Raw genomic sequence first — 11650 nt, forward strand, 5'->3', positions numbered from 1 at the left:
AATTAGGATGTGCTTTTCTTTTAAAGCTCATAACCAACATTGCGCACGTACAGCATTTAAATATGGAAGGTAATTGAATGCTAATTTCTATTTGTCTATGCAGGGATCTGATTTCTACAGTGCTCTAAAGTGCTGTGTGTTAATTGGTCCACACAAACCTTTCTGGTGTGCACTACGTGTTCTCTACTGTGCTTTAACATAGTGCTCTTTCAAACAGTGTGCACCAGCAGGGTCTACATGGACCTATTAATGTCCAACATGTTAGTGCGCTTTAGAAATCACATCCCCATACAGCACATTATTGTATCATGATAAAGCACTTATTTTCACCACATTAATAGAAGAGGAGAGCACTGATCACGACTAGAATAACTAGAGGAGAGATTAGAGAAGGTCTAGAGTCAAAGCCAAAAAGATCAAAAAAGTTACTGGTTACTCCCACGTATTTTCCATATGCCTCCAGATCCAGAACATGGAAGTAAGTTGTTTAGGGACTTGTTTAGCTGAGCTCTCCAACAGGCCAAACAATTCACTGCCCTTGCAGGGTGGTAGACGTGTGTGTGTGTTTTCTGCATCACTTGTACAATATCCTGCAAAAGGCTCTATATGTGTGGACCCATACTTCCACAAAGACCCTTTCTTTGACTTCAAGGCAGTATTGGTCCAAACTTGCAGACCCTTTCAGAGGACCAGGGCTTTAGGTTGTAGGCATCAGGGCAGAGACTGTTTGTTTTGTGTCTTGTGCAATGTAGATTCCACTGTCTGTGGATAATCAATAAGTTTTATGCAGAATGCAAAGCTCAGCTTTATAAGACCGGCTTTTAGAGGATCAGATAGAGGGCTTGCCACATTGCCTAGGCACATGTGAGTCAAATTAAGACCTTTACACAGAATTTACTTGATTTTATTAAAGGTTTAAATCAAAACGTTTGTATCATTTTATGTCCTTTTTATATATTTAATTTAAAAAAAATCTATGTAGCGTTCAACCTGGTCTAACCAAAAAGTTTCCGGGGCACAAAACATTTGAATATGCAGGGGTCTGAATAACAGGGAGTGTTACAGCCTAAGTGCTGCACAGCCTGGGGTGTAACCTAGATGCAGACAAGAAGGAGTTTGAGATTAAAGAGGTTCCAATAAGCAGGGCTTTACTGTACTCCTATGGCTTACTGCAAATGGAGCAGACACTGAGGACATTAATTATTTAGCATAACTTTTTCTTTAATATTATTTTCTTCTGAGTTAGCAATCTAGGGTTCCAGATTCATATTCTTTAATCACATGACAACTAAGAAGGGAAATGCCCTGAAGGAAAAGGTTCCTTGTCACTTAAATGGGCAATCTACCTGCTGTGTAACCTTTTATTTTCTTAAGAAATATGCAATGTTTTGTGGTCAAGCTTTTCTAAGGAACGCTATTGCCGTCTTTCTCCTCCATATAAGCCCCTCTGTACCAGTTACCTTAACTGCCTGGTTTCCTAAACGAAGTGCCACAGAGTGTAATATGTCCGTTTTGAAATCAGACTGAGTCCCAACACACTCATTTCTTTGCTACGCTCACAAGGAAGGGCAAAAGAGCTATTTGCCCTTCATTATGAATTTAGCAAACAAATATGTCTTTAAATAACTAAACACGCAATGGGAATCTTGCATAAGATTTGGAGGTACAGTGTTTCTTCAACAGTAACCCAGATTCTTCCCCTGGAAGCAATAATGAGAGCAATAAAAGAACTAGTTAATAACTATTTGGTTAGGGGAAATAGTCCCAGCATTTCTGTGTGTCGGGAAGCATAATATTCTCTGTCCATATGGTCTACAGCAAAAAAAAAAAAAAAAAAAAGCCTTGCAATCCCTTTTGTAGCATCCCTTCTTGTAAACTGCCCCTTAGGCTTTTCCCAGATAAACTGGCAGTATGTTTTTATTCCCTACAGTGCAGTTCTCCCTTCCTTTCTATCAGGTCCTAGGCATATCCGTCAGCCCAAATGGGAGCTGAGTTTGCAAGCTGACAGGGGATGGAGAGGGCTGGTGGTGCTGATGTCAGAGCCAAGAGACAGTTGTGATTGGATCTAATTAGACTTTGCAGCAGCAAATAGACAAGCTCCCTGCATGATTGGCTTCAAAGTGCCTGGTGCCAAACAACTAGCAGAGGTGTAAAAAGTAGAAGCAGTGCATTTACAGCCCTGATAAAGGAAGGCAGCCGGAGTGAGAGCTACCGGGCTCTTGAGCAGCTTCAGTGTATACCTTTCCTCAGTTCTCACTACAAGCAGTTAAGCATGTTAGCTCAGAAGATCAGAGACACTTAACCCAGCTGATGCCAACTGACAGAGAATAATTAGAAGTAAACACCAGTCAGTACTAAAAAGTGAACCTTATCCACAGATCTATAAAGCAGCAAGAACCAGAGGTGAAAATATCCAAGAAAGAAAAGACTCTACATTCTTGTTTACAGAACTACAGTTATGACATCAGTTCTGGGGAACAACAGAGCTTCTGGAGGTCCAAGTAGTCAACTAAAATGCAAGTCCAAAAGGAGGAGAAGAAGAAGATCAAAGAGGAAAGGTAAGGTTTGCTTTCCCTCTGCCTTTCTTTTCTTTCATTCTCTCTGTTCCTTGTTCTCTCTCTCTCATGCTCTCTGGGCTGCAGCTGCTTTTGTTGTCTATTTATTTTGGATATATGCACTTTTTGTAGTCTCCAGGATGCTGTCTACACAGAATGCTGGGTACAGGGGTTGCGAAATACCCCACAATTTCATGTAGGCTGTAACAAAGAGAGCCTTGCAATTGCTGGAAGTAAGGGGATGCCTGTAAAAGGAGAGGGATTGTTATTTTGTTAAAGGAAAAGGGAAGTGTTTTCTTTCCACCTTTCTTTGTACTGGATTGAAACAGTTTAATTATCCAGGTTCTGCAGCGCAACTCAACAATCCATGGCTAGTGCTTCCTTTGACCCTGTCAGAGGTAATGTTATCACATGATTCCTAATGAAATAATACATCCAGCAGTCCTAGGAATTAAAAAAGGGAATAAAAGGAAGCGAGACTTTTGCCAGTTTTTTTTCCCCCCCAAATACAAATCACCTTCAGGTTCAGAGTTGCTCATACAACTGACACTGGCTTTCCAATAACATAGGACCAGTTTTTATTTATCTGAGCTTTTCTCCTATGACAATTATGACCTGCATAATAAGACTCACTTGCACATATCTTATGAAGCAGAAATTTAGAATGTAAAAGAGGAGAGAGGATACACCATCTTGTTGGTAATGAAACAAGCTGGAAATCAGTGTGGGGAGAAAAGCAGTTTTCTGACAGGTTGCTACTTACAAACTGTTATTTTTGCCTTGTTATTAATATTTGCCTAAGCTTGCTGTAGTAAAGTTAATAAATTCATGAATTCTGATCCACTTCTCTGACCAAACCTGCATTATAGAAATGCTAGATTGGTAATTACTCTAATCCAAAAAAAAGTGAAGCTATAGAATGTCATAGCAGACTGTGAGTATGCCTTAGATAAAAGCTTTTCCCAAGACAGTCTTGCTTTCTCAGAGAGAGGGAATAAGACACTTCTGCCATATTCCTGGTGCTTTGCCTGAACAGTTAAAGTTAAGATATTGTAAGTACTTGAAAGTAAAATAAAATTGATTTAATAAGCAGAATGTCAGAAATGCCCAACTGCAATTTCTTAGACTATAAAGATGCTAATACAAAAGGGTTTACCGGAGCTGTAAATTCCACCTAGTCTGTAATTTTCATTGCTTCGGAGGCCTAAGATAAGTTTCAGTCAGCTAGCTCGTCAGCTCAAGCTGTTCTTTTAAAGCCTTTGAGTACATTATTTCTTCTTCAGATTCTGGAAATGAACCAGACAGTTTGGAAGCCCTAAATGTCAATTATTCATGTGTCTTTTAATTATTGCCTCACATGAAAGCCATTGGGCGCGCATCCTGATAACTTTCTAGAAAGGCTTCAAAACAGGCTTTCTCTGGCGACTTGCAATAACTAGCCAAATGCTAAAAGGGGAACTCTGCATAATTGGATTGTCACTATTATATGTTTACCAGAAACTCCATCTTTTTGTTCAAAATTTTAGTAACAAATAGTGCCCTAAAAGTACCGGTAAGTAAAACAATCAAAAGTGTACTTGAACGTGTACTTTGAAATAGAAAAGCAGCAACCTGCATGTAACCTTGACTTATTTCAACAAATCTTTAATATTTTCTAATAGCTCATACCAAAGGGGCTTCTACAATTGTTCTTTCTGCTGTGTCACAAAAGAAATATTATCTAAAGTACCAAGCAAGGGAAAAGTCCACCCCACAATTAATGTGGACTAAATCTGTTAGTTTGTAAGGCTCTCTGTTTTTACCTAAACCTAGCTCTACTGACTTTGTAATAAGTTATATGTGCTTAAGCAAATCTACTTATGTGGACGTTAAAATTTGGCCACAGACTGTTATCCTAAACTTGGGTACAGAAATGAATCAATAATTTATTTAACTATAGAAGAAAGATTCAAAGCTAATTACACTTGTTAGTTTTGTTTCTAAGACAACAGAAAAAAGTGAAGATCTTTAATAAGGCGCCATTTCCTATAATCTCTGTGTTTTGCTGAAATAATATGGAAGTTAGGCATCTTCTTCAGACAGCAAAGTTGTTAAATGATAACTATTTGCAGAATGCACAACTGGAATTTGGTAGAATTCCTGAAAGGAATTGATACATTTGTCCAATAGTAGATAGACAACTTTCAGGATCTAATTTCTGATTCCTTGGAATATGTACATTTGTAACCAGTTTCTGAATATTTTAACTGGTTAGCATGTGAATTGTGTTATTATTCGAATTTCCCTGCCCATAGGCTCATAGTGCACACTCACAAAAATTCATATGCACATGAATATATGATGACAACTTAAGGAAAACCCAATATTAAACCTGTTGGATCTGTTTTTTTAGGTCACACCAGTTTCCATACTGATTATATGTTTTTTTTCTTTTACTAAGACCAGTCAATTGCTGATACAAAGGTGTTGTTAAATGCATCAGATACATTGAGTACTCAACAAGAAAAAAAGAACACATCTTTTACATGAATAAATATGGGTCCCACTGTTTTTCAGATACTGCGCACAATGTAATCTATTTTAATCAATTGAGAAAACCTTTTAAAAAGTATTATACCAAAGGTTTATGCATTTAACTATTTTCCAGTGTGTGTTTTACTATCTACAGCAGGTACACTTTTGGCAGGTGTTATTGAAGAAAATAAACAGGGGGTCGATGACTGTGTGCGTGCGTGTGTGCGCATGTATGTTTATATGTGTGTGTGTATGTGTGCACACAGAGACACTCACTTCAGTGATAAATTAAAATTTAGTAGAAATCAGTGTGAGAAACTGAAATATATCTGACGACACACACTCTTCAAGGGACATTACAAACAGATCATTTATAGAAATAAATTCATTACGCCAGCTATATATTACATATGTGATGTGTTTATATACCAGGTTAGTAAGTTGTACTACTTTATAAAACACTTAGACATGCTTTGGAATAGAAGCAAGCAAGTGTTACTCTCTATTTGATGCCATTCTTCATCTCTTTCTGATTTTACTTTCCAGGTTTTTGTTCATTTTCTTACACTGATTAATGTGCATTTTAATGCAATGCCTCTGAGTATCAATGTATAATCCTTTGCTGTGTTTTTCATTGATCCTGGCACTATGCTTTAGGAGTTACGTTACCTCAGAGGCAGTTACATCTGAGGGAAACAAATTCCATTCTACAAAAGTTAAATTTCTGCATTTAGGATAAATATAGTGAAAGGGACATACTGGCACAGGGTCAGGCACTATTTCTGTATATGTAAATCAGGCAGTGGGGAATGTAACTACCATCTACTGCATAGTTTCAGTGTTCAAAGATATTGTTCAGTTATTATTTAATATTCCCTGTATTATGTTTATAGTGAATGAGTCTCAGGGCTTAGTTAAGACCCTAGTATTAGTGGTATAATCAAATGTCTATGCAGTGTGTATCAAATTACAAGTATATTTACATAGAAATTTAATTTAGTTTTACACTACTTGCAGAAAGTGTATTGGAAGGCTAAAATATTCTGATATTTATAGCTATTTTGTAAGCACTTATGGTTAGGAATAATTGCACTATCATTCAGAAAATAACAATTTTAACTCTTAATGGTAAGTAAATATCATAATTTCTCAAAGGGCAGATGTAAAATAAAGACAGATATTTGCCAGAATATCAGCATGCTAATTTTCTGTAAATTACTAATGGCAGGTCTGTAGTAGTATTAATTTCATTCTTTTAATCTCTGTCTCTTAAGTGAAATATGCTTAATAGTTTGGCTAAATCCACGTTAACATTTAGTGGCTTGTGTCCCTTTGCAAAACAACAAAAAACACCTTGCATATTCATATGTGCACAAGTTTGAAACATAATAGATTATTAAAAGATTACTGGTAAAATTCACTTCAGAGCCCTGAACAAATTTTGTGTAGAAATAGGAAGGGAGGGCAAGAACTTTAAAAAGAAAGTTTGTTTTCAGATGAAAATACTTTAAAAGAGACTAAAATAAAACAGAGTTGTAACATGCTGATCATGCTGTAAAAGGCCAAGCTTTCCTCATCTTGGTAGAAATCAACATTTGGAATCTTAACATGAAGTTGGTGGGTTGGAATGTACCACTGCTTCGTTATTTTCCAATACACGACAGCAATTACATTTACTCATTGTTTGAGTGTGATTTCTTCAAAGCCATTGGTTAAACTTAATCGTATAAAAATGGAGTGAATCACATATAAACACAAAGTGAAATGCTGCAATAGAGAGAGAGAGAGCTGAGCTCACTATTGATACTGAGGGGCAAGAAATAAAAGTTGGCAAAATAAACCCAGTAAGTGCAGCGGACGGTGAGAGAGCCAGGATTATGATGCAATGAAATTCCAGAAAAAATGAATGAAATAACAAGATTGTGCTAAGGTTGGAAAGAGGAAGTCAGCTTGATTCTTCATCACCCAGCAATGACAAAGTAATAAATGAGCATGTTTCATCTTGGTTCAGGGACACGACTCCTTCTCCACGACAGGATTGTGGCGTGCTTCAAGATGTGCTCTGCTTATCTCATACCCTGACAGCTCAAGAGGAAGGGACTGGATTTGGTGATAAAATTAAATTGATTAAGCCTTTATCCATCTAATTTTCAACTTTTTTTTTTTAACTATTACCTCCAGTTTCTAGTGATCCGTGTAATGACAGCAATTTGAGATTGCATCAAGGGCATTAGCTACGATGGCTGAACTTAAATTTAGAATAAAAATATGGGATTCACGCGTCGATATATCTAAATAGTGGAGGATTTGGTTATAGCAGAATTGCCTCTTCCTAGCAACAGCATGTAAGTGAGGGGACAATAAAATTGAGCATTTTACCTTAGCAGAGAGAGCAAAATATTTTTGATTAACCTTAAAATGTTTATGTAAAGGAGAAAAAGTACTAGCATATAAATCAATACTATCTCCACACTGTACCTATGCACTCCTTGTAAATAGCGATCTTTTGAACAATTAGAAATTAATTCAGGGGATTTGCTTTCTATTATGGCCATTCAAAATCTCTTAAAGACACCCGCAAAGCATCACAATGCAGAAAATGACTGTATGTCACTTAACATCTGTCATTCCTCTTTGTGAGTGGAGCAGGTGAATTTTCCCATGCAGTTCTCCACACCCAGGCTCACAAATTCCAGTTTATTAAGCGAGATTAATGCCGTTTTTAAAACATTTACGACAGCCCTTTCTGAAGTTCTACTGATACAAATGGGAAACACTGCACTAAAAATTAAAGGTCAGTTGAAATTGCCTAATGAAATATCAAAGCCACTAAAGGTCTGTACAAACAGTTTTATTAGCTTTACTTCCATTTATGTCTGTACGTGACAGTAAAAGAAAAAGTGAAACATTAGAATATCTAATATCCACTAATTGAACTACTTGGAAACCCTCCTGGCCAATATGCTATAGGTTTTGTGAGTAGTAATGAACCTAAATTGATTCCTACATTTAGAGCCAACTATCTCTACAACCTTCCAGGCAGTTTACAGTTTTTCCTTTGTAAACTATTAGTTATCCAGACAATAAAGCTGATATGCATCAGCAGATACATCAGTCTAAAAGGGTCCATGATAGACTTGACATTTTTTATGTATCACAGCCTGATTTCCCTGTAAATTACATAAGCTCCAATAGTAAATAAAGTGCTTACATTTCTTCCCTATCTAATCTTCGTTCCCTGTTGGCTGCATTGTTTAAAATTCAGACAACCTAGCAGAGTTTGCAAAAGCATGTTGTAATTGTGAATGTAACAAAAGAACACTTTGTTACCTTTTGGAAGCAGTTTATCAACTCATAATAGTGAGTAAGCCCTTGTAATTCATAAAGTAACCAAATGTGGTACCTTTAGTGTACAAATGATCTGGTGGCTTGTTGTTAAGTTTTCTTAATATCTCTTCTTTAAAAGGTGTATGTTTTTCTTTTTTACATGAAACGAGAGAAAGCATTTACTATTTATTTGACTCTGAATTAACCATAAAGTCACTCAAGGCTAAGAACTGGACATCCTTGTGAACAGCTTAATGAAAACTTGTGCTGAGTGTGCAACAGTGGTGAGAAAGGCAAACAGAAGGTTAGGGAGAAAAAAGAACAGGGTGGAAAATAACACTTAAAATATTACAGCGCCATTAGGTATATGAATGGAACGCCCTCGGCTGGAATGCTGTGTATAATTCTGGTCATCTGGTCTCAAAAAGATATCACAGAAGTAGCGAGATCTAGAGACGTGAAACACAAAGAATTAGTGATGTGGAAAGTCTTTCATCTGAAGAGAGGAAACATGAGAGGGGAGATGACAAAGGTATACAATTAATGAATGGTAGTAGGGAAGGTAAATCAGGTGGTCCTCTTTGCCTATTCTTATAATACAACACTGAAACTGAAAGACAACACATTTAAAATTGATAACAGGAAATATATTTTTATATAACATATAATGAACCTGCGGAACTCACTGCCTCCAGATATTTTTTACTTCAAGATCTTAATAAGATTTTTTAAATCCTATATATATGGATACTGGGCTTGATCCTGCACAATTGAGATCAGTGAAAAGTTTGCAATTGATTTAAGTGAATGCAGAATCAGGCCAGAATGAGAGCACCCATTGATGAATTAATGGGATTTTGTTTTTAAATAGGAAATATAAATCCTTGTTCTTCAAAGCTCCAGCCACTAACTAAAGTGCCTGGATGGGTTAGGAGAAAACTTGTCCTACAGGAAAGCTATTCCACACCTGTTCACTGTAGTGTTTCTTTCACCTTAGTCTGGTGTCCTGGCCATTGTCAGCAATAAAGTACTTCAGATTTTGCTGTTGTGGAAGATTTAAAATGCCAACAGTAAAATAGCTAGCAAAAACATATGGTTAAAATGACATGTGTGGGCAGATAATGATTTCTTTTTAAGCAAAAGAAAACCAGTGATATGAAATGACAGCCAGATATTAGTATTATTTCTTTGTATTATCATAGTACCCAAATACAGTAAGTCTTTTATAATCTGTATATTTACATCAGTGGATTAGTCCTGCAACCCTTAAATAGTCTTATTTATGTGGTCCCATTGAACTGAGGATTGGGACCCAAAGTAGTTTTAAATGCATCTGATTTTGGATATCTCACACCTGCTAATATTATTAGGCTGTCCTGAGAGTAAAGGAGGTTGTTGGTTCTTTTTCTTTCCTTTTTCTTTTCTGGGGTTCAACAGTGGTTCACAGCTAGATTTCAGTCTGAAATCTGCATAACAAAGAGACTTTACCATCTTTAGATAATCTTTGCTCTCTGTAAGAGAAACTTTGTTCAAAATTATTAGTGGAGTCACGGCTCTCTCACTGTTAATGAAACACCAGCATAAAAAGTCAAAGGTGTATGAGGAAAAAAAGTTGAATGTGACAGACTTTATATCTCCATCCTTGTGGAAAGAGATTTACACCAAATTAATTTAACATAATTGCCTGGTTCTTACCTCTTCTTAGAAGCTGAAAAATGGCTGTTTATTCTTTAAATGGTGATTGGAGGGGAAAGGGGGGAAGGCAGCTAGATGCCATAGGAAATATGAACCAGAAGTAAATATCAAACAATGGCTCTGACGACTGCACTAATGACATATCACCCTAATACCAGGCCTTAAGCTGCCACACTACTTGCATTGTAATCTCATAGTAAGCATGAGCATGAGCTAGGGTAGTAGAATTGTGCCTACTGTGTGTATATAAAAAATGGTCTCCAGCCGCTCTAGACGTCTAGACGTGCTAAATTGATGGGTATCATAAACCCCATGTTGTATTAGGAAATAGCTCTTAGACACGGTGGAATCCAAACGGTTCTTATTATTGGTTTTTATAATATTATGTTTAAGAATTTGATGTATACCTGTAGATATAGATAAAAAATATAAATGCACACACACAGACATAGTGTGTGCATATATACACTGACATGCATATCTATAATAATCTCAAATATATTGTAGTTAAAACAAATATGTGAAACCATCCAAAGAAAATAGCAAATAGAAAAAAAATGGAGAAATAAAGAAATGGAAGGAACTCTTTCTAATCACAGTTTCCAAATTATATCTACAGTATATGAAATGAGTACATTTGCTACATGTTTTTTATACTTGGTTACTAGACACGATAGCTAATTTAAACAGGTTTTTTTTCTAATGAACTCAAATTTTGCAGACCCAGAAGTTGAATGAAAACATTTAACGTTAAAAATGAGAGGATTTGGTTTAATCCCCTTCATGTGCTGATCTTGTTTCAGCTGCATCTATGGCAAAACTCACACTTCAGTGGGAACAGAAGCAGACCCTAAGATTGTGTTTTATATTACATTCATCCTATCATCATCTTCCTATTACGCCTATCATACCTGCCACAAAATCCATATAGATTCCTTTAGCTGATATCCAGGATATACCTTCCTTTCCCCTTGTCAATCACTTCTATTCGGATGTTGAAATTTATACAAATGGTAAGTTGGGGGAGGGGGGATCACAGCTGTCTGTATTGTCTCTATCCATTGTTAAGCAGCAGAGACAGTAATTAAATTGCAGCTCAGCTCTTGCTGTTTATATCTTTAAAAGTTTAAAAAGAACAGTGTGAGCAGAAAATGTTCCCTAATGTCATTGATAGATTTCCTCGAGCTACTAACTGCTACGCAATGTATTAATCGATCTGTGGCGCAGCATTTATTTATGCTAAAGCATCTGATATATTTGTCTCTAAAATCTGTTACTTTAAAAATCATGATATTTGGCTCATTTTCATCACACATCACTTTAAAATGACCAATTTTACAGGCATCTGCCATACTCCACAAAGATTTATTTTATTGACGGCAGTAGTCACAAAAAATACCTTTTGTGCATTCAGCTGAAAGCCATGAGCGTAGTCACTTGATGATAAAAAAAGCAAAAAAATCCTCATAATACAAATTCTCCAGTATTCCAACACATTCTGAAAAGGGTGGTACCTAGTATTCAAGTATACACACTACTTCAGTTCTCCTAGCACAAGC

This window comes from Mauremys mutica, chromosome 2 (genome assembly GCF_020497125.1).
Source record: "Mauremys mutica isolate MM-2020 ecotype Southern chromosome 2, ASM2049712v1, whole genome shotgun sequence".
NCBI classification, from domain to species: domain Eukaryota; kingdom Metazoa; phylum Chordata; order Testudines; family Geoemydidae; genus Mauremys; species Mauremys mutica.